Source organism: Phocoena phocoena, chromosome 14 (genome assembly GCF_963924675.1).
Source record: "Phocoena phocoena chromosome 14, mPhoPho1.1, whole genome shotgun sequence".
Lineage (NCBI taxonomy): Eukaryota > Metazoa > Chordata > Mammalia > Artiodactyla > Phocoenidae > Phocoena > Phocoena phocoena.
Window position 1 is genome coordinate 37,823,345 of NC_089232.1, and position 15,309 is coordinate 37,838,653.

Here is a 15,309-nt window from a genome sequence, read left to right on the forward strand (position 1 = left end):
TCACCCGTCTTCTCTGGTTGGGAGCAGGAAGTGGCCACCTTCAGTATATCCATGAAAAAAGCAATACCCCAGGACTTCCTAGAGTATCTCAAGAGCCATAACTTGCACATGTGGGCACTTTTTAAAATTTTTACTTTTTTATTGATGTATAGTTGATTTGTAATGTTATACAAGTTTTGGGTGATTCACAATTTTTAAAGGTTATGCTCCATTTATAGTTATTATAAAATATTAGCTATGTTCCCTGTGTTGCACAATATATCCTTGTAGCTTATTTATTTTATACATAGTAGTTTATACCTCTTAATCCAATGCCCCTATCTTGCCCCTCCCCTCTCCCCACTGGTAACCACTAGTCTGTTCTCTATATCTGTGAGTCTGCTTCTGTTTTGTTATATTCACTAGTTAGTTTTATTTTTTAGATTCCACATATAAGCGATAACATACAGTATTTGTCTCTCTCTGTCTGACTTAGTTAACTAAGTGCAATACCCTTCGAGTCCATCCATGTTGCAAATGGCAAAATTTCATTCTTTTTTACAGCTGAGTAGTATTCCATTGTGTGTGTGTGTGTGTGTGTGTGTGTGTGTGTGTATACCACATCTTCTTTATCCATTCAGCTGTTGGTGGACACTTAGGTTGCTTCCATATCCTGGCTATTGTAAATAATGCTGCATGAACATTGGGGTGCATGTATCTTTTCAAATTACTGTTTTCTTTTTCTTCTGATATATACCCAGGAGTAGAATTGCTGGGTCATATGGTAGTTCTATTTTTAGTTTTTTGAGAAATCGCCATACTGTTTTCCACAATTGCTTCACCAATTTACATTCCCACCAACATTGTATAAGGGTCCCCTTTTTCCCATATTCTTGACAACATTTGTTATTTGTGGTCTTTTTTATGATAGCCATTCTGACAGGTGTGAGGTGATATCTCATTGTGGTTTTGATTTGCATTTCTCTGTTGACTAGTGAAGTTGAGCATTTTTCATTTGCCTGTTGGTCATCTATATGTCTTCTCTGGAAAAATGTCTGTTCAGGTCTTCTGCCCATTTTTTAATTGGGTTGCTTATTTTTTTGATGTTGGGTTGTATGAGCTATTTATGTATTTTGGATATTAACCCTTTATCAGTCATACCACATATGGGCACTTTAAAATCATTTACTAAAGGCATTCTGTGAAGGCAGACAAGTTAAAAAAAATTTCTCTTCCCTGACACTAGGGTTCATGGTCAGTGAAGGATAGCTGTATCAGTCCCTGTCTGCCCTGGCAGGGCACATTTGCACAATACTTGAACCAGACTGCTCTATAGGGCACCAATAGGACATGACCACTTTGAACTGCTCTTTCTTGATCCATGCTTGAGGCCATAGGTATCTGATAAGATATTGCTGGCATCATTTCTTCAATACCAGAAATCTCTCCAATTTCTGTCTCCCAGGCTTCCTTCATGTGTTCACCCTTTTCTGGTCTCTATAATTCTTTCTATCCCACTAAAATAAACCCAAGGTCTCCCTCCCTGCCCAGTGATTCTCAGACTTTTTTGACTCAGGCTCAGTTGGGTGGGGCAAAATGTTCCAAGACCCACATATTATAGTCTTGCCTGCTTTTCAAAGAATTCCCTGATAGCGATGCACTGTTGCTGTGCAAGCACATTTTGTGCAAGTCATGTGACTATCTGCTTTAGCAATACTGGTATGGATGGTTTCTATATGTATCACAATCCATATTTATTTTAATGTTTTGTTATAAAAAATTATAGGTCACAAATTGAGTTGACCTATGTAGATATCACTATCTTATTGTAGGGTTAATCAAACAATCCATGTCAAACAAAATAGATGATGATGGAGGTAAACGAAGGGTAATTTATAATTAAAAAGCAGGAATAGGGCTTCCCTGGTGGCGCAGTTGTTGAGAGTCCGCCTGCCGATGCAGGGGACACGGGTTCGTGCCCCGGTCCAGGAGGATCCCACGTGCCGTGGAGCGGCCGTGAGCCATGGCCGCTGAGCCTGCACGTCCGGAGCCTGTGCTCCACAACGGGAGAGGCCACAGCAGTGAGAGGCCCGCGTACCGCAAAAAAAAAAAAAAAAAAAAAAAAAAAAGCAGGAATAGTAACCATTGAAAAGTACAACAATACAGAACTGATATTAATAGGAAAGCAGTCTTCCTGACTATTGAGGATACTTCAACAATCTGTCCATGCATGTTGATAGGGGGAGCTTTGCAAATATTGCCAAGTGTTGCCTGACAACCAGGTGAATACTAAGTAGTCACCTCGGTAAACTCTAGTTATGTGCTAAAATTTTATTTATGAATACCAAATACTACTAACTCTTAACAACCTAGCAGTTATTAGTAGCTTTTAGACACATATATACATGCGCGCGCACACACACACACACACACACACACACAGAGAGAAAATCTAGGGCATCAAGAGCCATTTGCTAGTAAGATCCAAAGAAAAGACATGTATTTTGGGATCAATCTGTGGGACATCAGGAGGATGCTTGTGGCCTACCAGTTGGCTATGGTCCATACCTTGAAATTCATCACTGCTTAGGTGGTTGGCTTGGCTTTTTGACTCAGCTTCTCAAGATGCCGGATCACTAGTCCTGTTTCATCCTTTGCCGCTATAGGCACATCCCGACCTTGTGTCCTGGCCAGCACTCCAGTGCTCCCTGGCCTGGACCTCCAAACCCCTACTCTCTCACTAGAGTCCCTCTCTGGGAAGGAGAATCAGATGTTACCCAGTAACTGGACAGACTCCCTGTTACCCCCTTGCAGTATCTGTGATGTCATAATGGGAGGCCTTGAGTGAAACATGGTGAAGGGGAGTCGGAAGACCTGCTCACAGGCCACCTCTGCCTTGGCAGCTGTTTGACAGCAGGTGAGTTACCTCACTTCTCAGCTTAGATTTCTCCTCTACAAAATGGAAATAATAATACCAACCTCATAGATTTCTTGTGAAGATCAAATAGAATAATGTAAGTGATAAAGCATGGTAAAGTATAAATACATTTATAAAAGTAATATGTGTTATTGTTGCAGAGAGGTAATATTCATGCAAGCATCTAGATTGTTCTTTTTGCAAACTATGATATTAGAATGCTATGATGTGTAAGAATGACAAACAATACAGACTGTCTGTCCAGCATGAAGGTCAAACGCGAGGATCACACAGACAGAAGACACTATTGAGAAGGAGTACGAATTCCTGATTCCACAATCCTGAGACATGTTATAAGGAGAAGTAAATCTCTCAGTGGTCCTAAATCTCCCCCTCCCTCTTTTTTCCCCCTTCTCAAGGCTTGGAGAGCAGGACTTAATTCAGAGTAATTCCAAGCATCAGAAATGTAGGTTTTTTTCCCTCCATTCCAGTCCCTGGGAGGACAGGGGCTGAAGAATGCCAGGAATTTTTCCCTCCACCCAGTCAGGAATGTGTCCTGCTTGAGGTGCTTAGCAGGAATGTGAGGGCTGCCAGATAAGACCCAGAGCCGTGGTTGTGGGCCTGGGGCAGGGGAGGGAGCTCTCCTCCACCAACGAGGCCTTCCTCAAGAGCCCCCAGAGGCTGCTTTCTGGGTAACAGCAGAGACCAGAGCCAGTGTTGCAGGACTAACCTCTGCAGACAGTGAGTGAAGAGGCAGCTTAGCCAGATGTTCAAAACAAAGACATAGCAATGTTTTCGGTCTCTGGAGGAAGCACTGTCTTTGGGATCAACACAGACGTGGGCTGGACTGCAGACTGCCACTTACCAGTTAGCTGCGTGACCTGGGTTAGCTACTCTGTGAGCTTGGCTTTCCCCACTATAAAATGCAAATAATACTACTACCTACCTCTTATGGTTGTGAGGAGGATTGAATAAAATAGTGTATATAAAACACTTAGCATAGCTATAAAGCCTATTTTTACATGCCTAGCTTTTAAACAGTCTCAGTACCCTGCATATATTCAGTGGCACAGTATACAGTGTGTTTTCATATTTGTTACTTCTTTTTAATTGCATTAAGCAATAGTGTGAACTTGAGTACCCTTGGGGTGATTGGTAGATACATACATCTTTTTTTTTTTTTTTTGCGGTATCAGGGCCTCTCACTATTGTGGCCTCTCCTGTTGTGGAGCACAGGCTCCAGACGCGCAGGCTCAGCGGCCATGGGTCACGGGCCCAGCTGCTCCACGGCATGTGGGATCTTCCCGGACCGGGGCACAAACCTGTGTCCCTTGCATTGGCAGGCAGACTCTCAACCACTGCGCCACCAAGGAAGCCCTATACATCTTTTAAAACAAGTAACAGAGTGTCTGTCATCTTTGGCGGTTATCACAGGCCTGGTCTTAGCTCTTGTCCACACCCTACCCGTATCCCAGTTTTTTCAGTGAGTTTCCAGTCAGTTCCAGTCAGGAGAAAGCTGCCTCCTCCCCCCCCTCCCTCCCCCTCCCCCCACCCCCCCCCTCCCATCTCCCAGAACACGCTGATATATTGGACCAGAGTAGCTGCTGCTCTCACCCAGCTTCCTATGGGAGCTTGGAAGAAGCTGTTGTTGGAGGTCAAAGAGAAGCTCAGAAGCTTTAAGGATTCTGTCAGGTAGGCTTGCCCTTGAGGGGCTCCTGGGGCAGCCAGACTGCCTACCTGATCCCCTGGGTCTCAAAGTTTAACCTGTGTTGGAGAAGGTCTGCCCTGCCCCAGGTTCCTAGCAGGCTTTTCTGCCTTTCACTTTGCTTCTGCCAGCTTTTCTGAAAGCCAGGTCAGGAAGGCAAGACTTAGTCCCTGCCTTGTTCAGAGAGGAACTCCTGGAACAATGTGGTTCTGCAAGCTGCCCCTGACCTTGGTGTTCCTGAAGCCATGGCACGGCTCCACTTCCCCAGGTCCTGAATCTTGATGCCTACAGTTACAATGGATCTGTTGTGTCCTTTCACAGACTTGATCTTGGATTTTCAGTCTCCACCTGGCACAGTGGAGATGAGGATGGCAGCTCTGACCTATTTCCTGTAGTCTCTGTGGGCTTCCTGACAGTTCTTTCTTCCCGGGGCTTGGTTCTCTTTAATATCAGCCATGCACTCTGGACATAGAATCCCATGTCCAGATGGGAGCAAATGTACCTCTCCACTGATTGCCTTAATGCTTCCAGGCTGGTTCTTGCATAATGTCATCCACCTCTCACTCCATGAATTTCAGAGAAACTTCAATCTTTATTGCTAGAAAATATTTTCTGGGAAACACATGTAAGACTATTGCTTTATTGACCTTCTTGAATTCTTAAGGGCATGGCCTAAGGCAAGCTGGGACCACAGCTTTCCGAATTGGCAGGTAGGCTAGTGAGCAAGGGCCAGGCAATGGCCTGTGAGAGGGACACAGGATGGGGTTTGGAGACAGTGTCCTACGTGAGAGTTTGGATCAGGGACAAGGGTCAAAGGCAGACTCTAAAGGATGTAGCCAGCTCTGTTATGGTTATGGCCTTTGTTGGTGCCAGGTAGGAGATATTCCAAGGTATGATTAGACAGGAGGTAAGGGAAGAGAAGTCTGCCTACATGTGGCCAAGCTCTAGAAGGCTCATTTATTAGAGCAGGATCCAGGTCCAGGGAAGGATGGATGGCTAAAGAGAGATGGAAAACCAGGGCCCTAGTCACTAGCTAAGGTTCAGAGCCATGACAGGCATTTAACGACTTCTTTAAAACATCTTACAGGCGGTGGGCCCAGCAGCCAATGGGCGGGGTCGGTGGGGGGGCGGCCCGGACGACGGGGAGGGGGAGCCCGCGGCTGGGGGACGCGGTGGGGAGGAGGAGGCGGGCTCCCAATCCGGTTCCATCCGGTTCTTCCACCGCCCCCGCCGCGGGTCCCAGCAGCTCGGGCGGCGGCAGGAGCGGCAGAGGCCAGGCAGCCCAGCTTCGCGAAGGCTCTCGGCGCGCCGCGGCCCGCAGGCACCTGGCACGCGCCCGCTCCGCCGCTACGATGCACAAGAGGAAGGTGAGCTCCGCCGAGGGGGCGGCGCAGGAGGAGCCCAAGAGGAGATCGGCGAGGTTGTCAGCTAAACCGGCTCCTCCAAAAGTGGAAACGAAGCCAAAAAAGGCGCCAGGAAAGGATAAATATTCCAACAAAAAAGTGCAAACAAAAGGGAAAAGGGGAGCAAAGGGAAAACAGGCCGAAGTGGCTAACCAAGAGACTGAAGAAGACTCATCTGCAGAAAATGGCGAAACTAAAAATGAGGAGAGCCCAGCTTCTGATGAAGCAGGAGAGAAAGAAGCCAAGTCTGAGTAAAATCACACACCTGGTCCGATCAGTGGTCCCTGTTTCCCTTCTTGTACAATCCAGAGGAATATTTTTATCAACTCTTTTGTAGATGCAGGTTTTTTAGTAGCTCTAGAAACATTTTTAAAAAGGAAGGAATCCCACCTCATCCCATTTTTTAAGTATAAATGCTTTTTTTCAGAGGTGAAATCATTTGCTGGTTGTTTATTTTTTGGTACAACCAGAAAATAGTGGGATATTGAATATGGGAGGCTTTGATTGCCTTGGGTGTCAGCTTAACATTCCACAGATGGAGGGTAGCTTTTGTATCCTATAATACAAAGCATACTAAATGGCAGTTTGGAGTCAGTTGTGCATTTAATGTCTTAAACACTTTAAATTACTTCTCTTCCCACGTTGTTTTTGGTAGAATTGTTTCCTAAAGCAAACCACTCACCTCTTGATCTTGGCTCTCCTGGGCAGAATTTTGTGCACTCCGTAACATCTTTGGTCGTGGTAGTCCAGTTCTTCTAGTAACTGTTAATGTGCTGTCAACGATTGACAATTTGCGTATGTAGTGTATGTGATATTAAATTGTGAATTAGTGGGACTTACGATGTAACAGCATATCAATATTTGAAGATATTGGTACTTGATATCCTGTGAAGGAAAATTTGCCCCAAATTTTAAGCTGGAAAGTCACTGGAATAACTGTTCAGAAAAGAATCACAACTACATGATTTTTAAGGTTTTTGGTACGTATGTTGAGAATTGTGCACAAATTGAAATGTCTGTGTACTGATCCTCAAAACAACCAATAAAATCTCAATTATGAAAGAAACAAAACAAAACAAAAAAACATCTTACAGCATCAGGCAAATGTGTGTCCAATGCTGAAAGCCTTGAGTACCAGCCTATATATCTTCCCCAGATACCTTCTCCTGGTAATTTATCTATTCACCTTCCACTCATGACTGTGACTCAGTCACCGCTTCTTCTAATCTATTCAAACATTCTAACTGCTTTCAGCTTTGCTCAACACTAACACCCCACTCTACCTTTTGCTTCTTATCTCTGGATATAATGCTTACCCTAGGGATGTTTCATGTGTCCAAAAACCGTTATTTTTCCCTCAAATATGCTGCTCCTCCAGTCTTCCCTGTCTCACTGGCACCATCAACCTCCATTTTCTCAAGCTAGAAACCTGAAGGAAATCATAAACTCCTTTCACGTCTCCATCTACCATGTTCATATATCACTGTAGTGGCTATCTCATCTCTGTTCCACCATGGAATAGACCTTGGGCTGTGGTGGACACCACCCGTGATTACCAATATCAAATTCTTCTTTTCTGGGCATATGAGAGACTACACTTACCATCCCAATTCCAGTTAAGTGCAGCTGTACAACTAGTTTGGTCCAGTGAAATGTGAATGAAAATTCACATATTATTTCTGGGCTAAAGTAGTGAAAAACTCTCAATTCTCTTTGCCTGAAATAGCTCTTGTCCTGTTGTGAATGCAGAGGTCTTCTGTTGAGATGCTGAGTCACCAAATCAAAGAAGCCTATCTAACCGAGGCATCTCAGGAGGGTGGCTGCTTTGGTGAGCTGCTTGAATCTGCAGAAGATGCTGCACAACTGACAAACTTTTGCAGTAAGTCACTGAGCTGTGGGGATCATTTGTTAACTGAAGCATTATCCAGCTTATCCTAATACAATCACTAAGGCCCACTGATTTTACCATCTCATATTCCTTTCCCCTCTAGTCCCTCTGCTGCTCTAGCTCAGGACCTCAACATTTCCTACCAGAACTATTGGAAAAGCTTAAAACTTGTCTCCTTGCTTCCAGTTTGGCAACCCTCAGACTCATCCTTCCAACAGACACCAGAGTGGACTTCGTGTAACTCAAATCCAACCATGTGTTTTGGGTTACTCTGTTTCATTGGCTCCCCGTCACTGACATGACAGAGAGTATGATATGACAGATTGCCTCCCTAGCCAGCCTCATTTCCCATCTCTTGTCCTCTTACATGTTATAACCAGCAATATTTAAATGTTTGTGATTTCCAGAATAATCCATGCTTTTTCATGTGTCCATGCCTTTGCTTATGCTGTTTCGTTTATCTGCGACATCTTTATACACCCTTCATCCTCTTCTTTGCCTGGCCAATTCCTTACTCTTTGAGACTAGGTTCTAATACTACATTTTCTGGGAAGCCTTCCTGTTGGATTTAACATCCCTCCTCTGTACCCCCACAGCATCATCTACATCTACAAATCATTGACTACATTATATTGCATCCCTTGATGGGTCTCCCTCCCCTTGAGAGTAAAAACTTGACTAGGTGGATGCCTGTAACATGGTAGACGCTTAGTTATAAGAAACACTGAGGTAATGAGATTCAGTGGTAATGTGAACCCTCAGGGCTCATCCGTGGACACAGGATTCCAGGATGATGGGCTGTGAGGTAGACACAAGTATTCAGTCTGAGAGATCAGTCACTCTAGTGGGCATCCAGGTCTGGCAGGAGTAGGGGGTGAGGGTCTGACTTCATGCCAAACATAACAAATGGTGGACCTGGGGCAGGGATTGTTAACTTTCTGCCCTAGACAAGATTGGCTCAAGAACCGAAGAAACATTGCACTGAATGGGCACCATGAAGAGACACTACTTTGGGAATCTTGGGAAGGTCGAAGCAGAGGAAAGAAGGTGGTATCTGATATAAAGTTATAAAATCATTGACACTCTTAATAGATTGGGCTTAGGCAGCAACCACACAGTTTGACCTTCTTGAATGACTGCTATAATAAATGCAGTAGTTTCTTGCCATTTCTGGTAGTTACGTTCTACAAAGTTGCTGGGAACACATTAGCAAGTATGGAACCATTGCTCCTAGGAAAAATGCAGGGTTAGGTTTCCTGAAAGCCTGTGGTCACATTTTCATCAACCAATCAATGCATAACCTTGTTTTACCTGTTTCTGTTTAAAGATACCTTATTTCCTTATTTAATATAATATGGATTCATTAACATTGAACTCTTGACCAGCAACACTAACTTAAGCCTGAACAAAGCTTACCTAACACACATATTTTGTTCTATAAGGTGCTTCTTGTGCTTAGGAAGACTGGAAAACACTTCAGCAATACACTTGGGAATCATTTTAAACAATGAAATCACCCAAAAAGCCTTTTTGAAAAAAGACCACTAAGTAGACCACCAAAAAGACACTTGTTTACAGTATGAGAACTTGACACAGTAAGGCAGAGCATTGCCTTGTTCCTCCTCAACTGGGAAAGTGCATGCCAGAGGACTCAAATTTTTCACTGCTCTGTCCATATCCACAATGACCATGAAAGTGCTGTATTGATTTTGGAGTTACAAGTAAATTTCATCAAGTAGGCAAATTTGCAAATATGGAATCCACAAATAATGAGAATCAACTATAGCTACAATTTACTGAACACCTGCCACATAGCATTGAACTAGGTGCTTCATATATACACATGTTGCCAAGTTTATCAACTTTTCACTCTTCAAATGAAATGCCTCAGAGTTAAAAATGGTGGACATATCCTGAGATCCATAGGCTATCTATCACCAATAGAAAAAGCAGGACTTTATAATAATAATGATGTCATATAATTTTCACACCAAGCTTAAGGATGCATTTCTGGAGCTGGACATTTATAATAGGCTGGGCTTCTGCTCCTTTTGGAAACTTCTAACTCAATAGTCTGGGCTCTTATAGAAAACTGAGAATACATTGCACACTCAGCAACAGGGATGCAAAGAATATTTCTTATAGGAAACATACCCAGCACTTAAAAGCATAATCATCTTCCCAAGCAATATGATGAGAAGCCAAAAACAGTCAAGTAAACAAAGAGACAAATATTTCTTTCAGGAATCTGAGAAGTTAGCAAGCTTTAGAACATACTGTCTTGAAGTGTCATGACTTGTGAAACGATGATCTTGTCCAATCATCTGTGCATCCACAGTCTTCCTATCTGCCGCTTGCTTTCCACTCAGATCAGTCTGGACTCTGTTCCAAACTACATGGTGCTTATTATTCCTCCTCATCTTTACTGTTATCACTAAGTCATTCTCTTCCCAACCAAATCACCCTTGACCGGCAAGTCTCGGTTCATTCCTACGTCTTCCATTAACCTCTCTTAGACCTCCTCAGTCCTCTAGGTCTTTTTTTTCTGTGAGAGGATATGGACCACCCAAAATCTAGCTCACTTTTCACCTCACCTGTAAAAAGTGAAACAATAATGCACACCTGTCAGGACTTAAGCAGGATAGTGTGTGAATGCCCATAGCACAGGGCCTGGAACAAGGGATACGCTCAACAATGTTGGTGTTTCTGAATCTGAATGGTGTTTTTCACTTTGGTTCATAAAAATTCACTTTTATTATTCACTTTTATCACCCTTTCTGAGGTAAATTTTATGAAGAAAAGGATAACATCACTAGAGACAAGGCAACAGCAAGAAAGAACATGCTTTGGGCCAGTGATTTCCAAATTTTGAATTTTCTGGACCAGTGTGGGAATTTTGGGCACTGACCTCAGGTTGCTTAATAGTTCCCTTTTGCCTAAAATCTCTCTAATAACACTTTTACCTTATGTAATAACTATTACAAAATAAACATTATAAGGGCCAAAAGGTAAAAAGGACATAATATCAGAAATTTTTGTTCTGAAAATGAATGTATTCAGCTTCAGGAAAAACTCAACTCATTCATGCATCCAATTATCCTTTTGTTCATTCATTGGCCAAATATTTATTAAGTGATATGCACCAGGAATTTTTCTATATGATGAAGTACAGGGGTAAACATGACAGGGAAGTTTTCTGTATTGATGAAGCCAATTTTTTTTTTTTTTTTTGTATCAGAAAACAGATCTGGGAAAGCTCATGACCAACCAGTACCAATCTAGTCACTGGACCATACATTGGCTTTTAAGAGCTATGACGTGAGTATTTAGTCACTGATGTCAGGTCCAGTCCCTGCTTCTAAGCCCTGAAGGAGGGAACAGGGAGATGTCACACTTTACAGAGCCTGGGAGTGTAGAGGCAGAAGAACAAAAGCAGCTCCTCTGAGCAAGCATCTTCTGGCTCTGGGGCAGTGAGTGTGCCAGCCTGAGAATTGGACCTCAGGCTGGTTACTCTTAGTGAGTACAAGCCCCTCATAAAAAATCCTTCTAGAAGTTTTGACAATGAAGGGCAACGACATATATTTAGCCTAAAGAGACCTGAAATATAGGGCACAAGAGATTTGAAACAGTTGTCAAAGTGTGGAGATAAACCCTGAGAAAAGCAAGGTGGGGATAAAAACCTGGCTCTATTTGGGGAGTTCCTCAGTTTGTTTCTCACCAGGATTCAAAAGAAAATAGCTAGGTGTTGTGAAATATGAGCTTTCAAAAGTGCTATAGAAAACTTTTAGCACTGTTAAACACTTGGAGCACTCAGCCAACAAAAATAAAACATTTGCTCTTATTCTGAAATCCCGAATTAAACTCAGGTCAGAGTAACTGTTGTGTTTCATTCTAGCATGCCTTAGGGAGAAATTGGAGGAAAATCCCCAGGGACTGATAAGCCCTCTGTAACATGTTGAGTTGTTGGACTGGATAGAGAGAACACCATATATGTATGCATATATATACATACATACATATATATGCACTATACTATATATGCATGTGTGTATATATATATACACATATATATGCAATATAGTATATATATATTATATATAGTGATTTCTTCCTAAAAGTCACAATTAAGGGAATGTTGCACCTAACATAAACTATCAGAACTTGTCACAATACTTTCCATATATAATAGATTGAGAGCTTCACACAACAATCTCCAGTGTCCTGGCCTAAAATTGATAGAATCAAACAAAGATACATTCTGTATTCCAGAGGAACTCTTCAGAGCTCAAATAAGTATTTACTGAAAACAACACTACATTTTCCAGGGCCTCACTCCTGAGAGGTCTGTGCCCCTGCAGCATCACACTGCAAGGAAGAGGGGAGAGGAATGTAAGTGCCAGCTTCCTGAACACAGTGGGAATAAGACCGAAAAGAAAATGATCAAGAAACCATAAGCAGAAGGTTCTTGTCACAGCATTTTAGGATTAAAAATAAAAAGATTTACTAAAATTAGCCACAATGTAAAACCCCAAAGTAGAAAGCTTTAACTAAGGCAAATGGCCTCCACACTTTAGACAACTTTATCAACTTCATGCTATAAACCATAGCAAGCAAATTAATTATTCCCAGATGCTGGGGATGAAGAATGCTTGCTGAATTGTTTTGCTTCTCAAACTCTTCAGCATAAACACACACTCACAGGATTGCATTCCCTTTTTTGGCTCCCAACATGCAAGTAATTATACACTGTGCAGGATAATGGTGGGTGAGCTCTCCTCTGAATACCAAGCAAGTTCTGGGTTCTGTCAGCCTGTTAGATACCATGTCCACAAACATTTTTCTGTGACAGTCTTTAGTAAAAACTTGTAAACAAATTGTTTCAAGTTTATAAAAAAAATTTCAACAGCAGCACAAGACTCATTTCAAAATTATTCCAAACTCCTTAAGAGCTGGAGAGGGCAAAGTTCATCTCAAATATAGTACAGCTCTTATCTTGCATCAAGAATAGTTTCCTCTGCAATCCCTATGACAGGGGGTCAGAAATCATATTAGTAGTCTTTACATTTTTATATTCTTCCCATTTTGCCTATATGTAAACAAAGAGGAAAAAAACAGATTTTGAATCAACTGTGAATTGAGAATGTGTTTAGGATTAAAACATAGATTCTCTGAACATGGCCAGAATAATGTGAGTAGATGGTCATTTTTCCATTCCAGCTCCAAATTTTCACAGGGCAAATGAAATGTACTTGGTGTTGGGTGAGTCACCCAACATGGAGGGTCTTTTGGGCTCCCTGGGCCTTAATACTTCTTGGAGTAAATAAACTCAGTGGATTTGTTTGGGGTCTTTATATAATGAGGCAAAGGTGTATGTGTGCACGTGTGTGTGTGTGTGTGTGTGTGTGTGTGTAAATGTGGTGGTGGTGGTGTGATAAGGAAGGCACAGGGAAAACCTCAGGAACTGTTAAGGAAAAAAACACATTTTCTACGGAAGGAAAGAAAGGTTCTATAGTCCTGCCAAGTGCAACATGAATGAGGGAAAGTTCAAGGAAAGTTGATCTCTAAAAATAAATAAATAAAAGGAAATTCAATGAGAAAACAATATTCAGGTCAGGTCTAAGCCCAGAGAAGAACGCTCATTCAGAACTGGGCTGTCATCCTGCTTTTTATGAAGTGAGCAGCTGCTGGTTATTGAAACCAGCCCACACAGTTGGGTCCCTGCCGCCATGGCAACACTCCTGTGTCTGTGCTGGAGTGGCCAAGGCACAATGGGTGGTTCCAGGGCCCGGAAGCATTCTGGTTACAGATTAGGGAGGGGTTTTTGTTTTTTATATATATGGGGAGATTTTGATTCCTCGGTTTGTGGTTGGGTATTGGAAACTTTTCCTACCTATAATACAGTCTGACTTAAGGGGCAGATTTTCATGCCAATAGCAGCATGGAAGGAAAGCATCAAGGTGTTCAACAGGCAAATGACTCATTTCCAGTCTCATTTAAAATTCTCTTTTCCATGTGCACACAGCTATATTTAAAATAAAATGCCTTTCCATAAAAAAAAATAATAATGAAAAATAAAATAAAATAAAATTCTTTTATACAAGTCTCTAGTAAGCTCTGGGCATTTGTACCTGGTCCCTTGTACTGCCACCTCAGTTTGCTTATTTATATTTGTAGTTTATAATAACACATGGCCCTAAAAGGAAAAATTATCATAGTCTTATGAATTGAAAAAGCTAGCTAAGAATTAAAGACTTTGAAATTAAAAATACAGACTATAGATTATATATCATATATGCAGAGCCTCAATTATTGGCACATTTAAGTATTGAACTCACCATCTTGGTTTCATTAGTACCGCAAGTAAAATATTTATCTACGAGCTAAGTGTAAAGAAAATTGCAACACAACAACCTCATGATGTAGCACAGTAATAGCATAGACTTTGGAGTCAAACTACCTGAGTTCCAGTCCTGTCATTTATTTGCTGTGTAGTCTTAGACAAGTTACTTAAATCTTCTCTGACACTATCTCCTCATCTGTAAAATGAGGATAAGGGTAACCTATCTGGTAAAGATTATTAAAGGCATTAAGTGGGTTAATATTTGTAAAGTGCTTAGAAACTGTGTTTGGTTAACGTTAAGTCCTTAGAAGATAGACAGACAGATAGATAGACAGACAGATAGATAAAGAATTTTAAAGGACCTCTTTCTTAAGACTCTGGGAAACATTGCCTTTGGAATGTAGCACAGCACAGTGTATTTGTGTACCTGTGTCCCCTCTCAGGAAATGTTAGACTTCTTATTTATGTCTATGGCTTATAAGTCAGAGCCACGCTTAAGGCTCCTTCACTGAGCTGATTTGTGAATTTAGCCTTTTTGTGTGTGTTGAGGGAGTGCTTTGAAAAAATACATACTGGAGCTTCTGATTCATTTGGATCCCTACAAATGCTTAAGTGTTTGTTAAAAGCACAAGGCACAGTGCTTGTTAAACTGAGCAAGTGCTAAGATGCAGCCCTCAAGCTGGAAAACCTATCCCAGTACCAACTCATTCTAGCAGCAGCCAAGGAGTCTCAGCCTCTTGGAGATGGAAAACCCAGTGCCCTTTCGCTTACATAATAGAATGAGATGCATCATTTCATTTCATTTTTCAAATTATTTATCTATTTTTGACAAATAAAAAGCAAATATAGTTAAGGTACATGTATATATGCCCTGTAATTTCTTAAAAATTGTGGAATTACATTATCTTCTACAGTGGGCCAACCTAAAACTGGTCCTGTTGTATGATCCTGTTTATACTTCCTTAGTTAAGTGAAAGAGGAATATCTGTTAGGTATCAACGGCTGCAAAGTGCTTTTACAGATCTTGTTTTGGGATAATTGAATGCTTTCCCACACAAATATGCTATTCTGCCATTC

At 41.8% G+C, this 15,309-nt stretch overlaps 1 pseudogene; it reads left to right on the top strand.

The window, feature by feature from the left end:
- Positions 1–5,953: 5,953 nt before the first annotated feature.
- Positions 5,954–6,259, top strand: LOC136134145 (non-histone chromosomal protein HMG-14 pseudogene; annotated as a pseudogene).
- Positions 6,260–15,309: the final 9,050 nt, after the last annotated feature.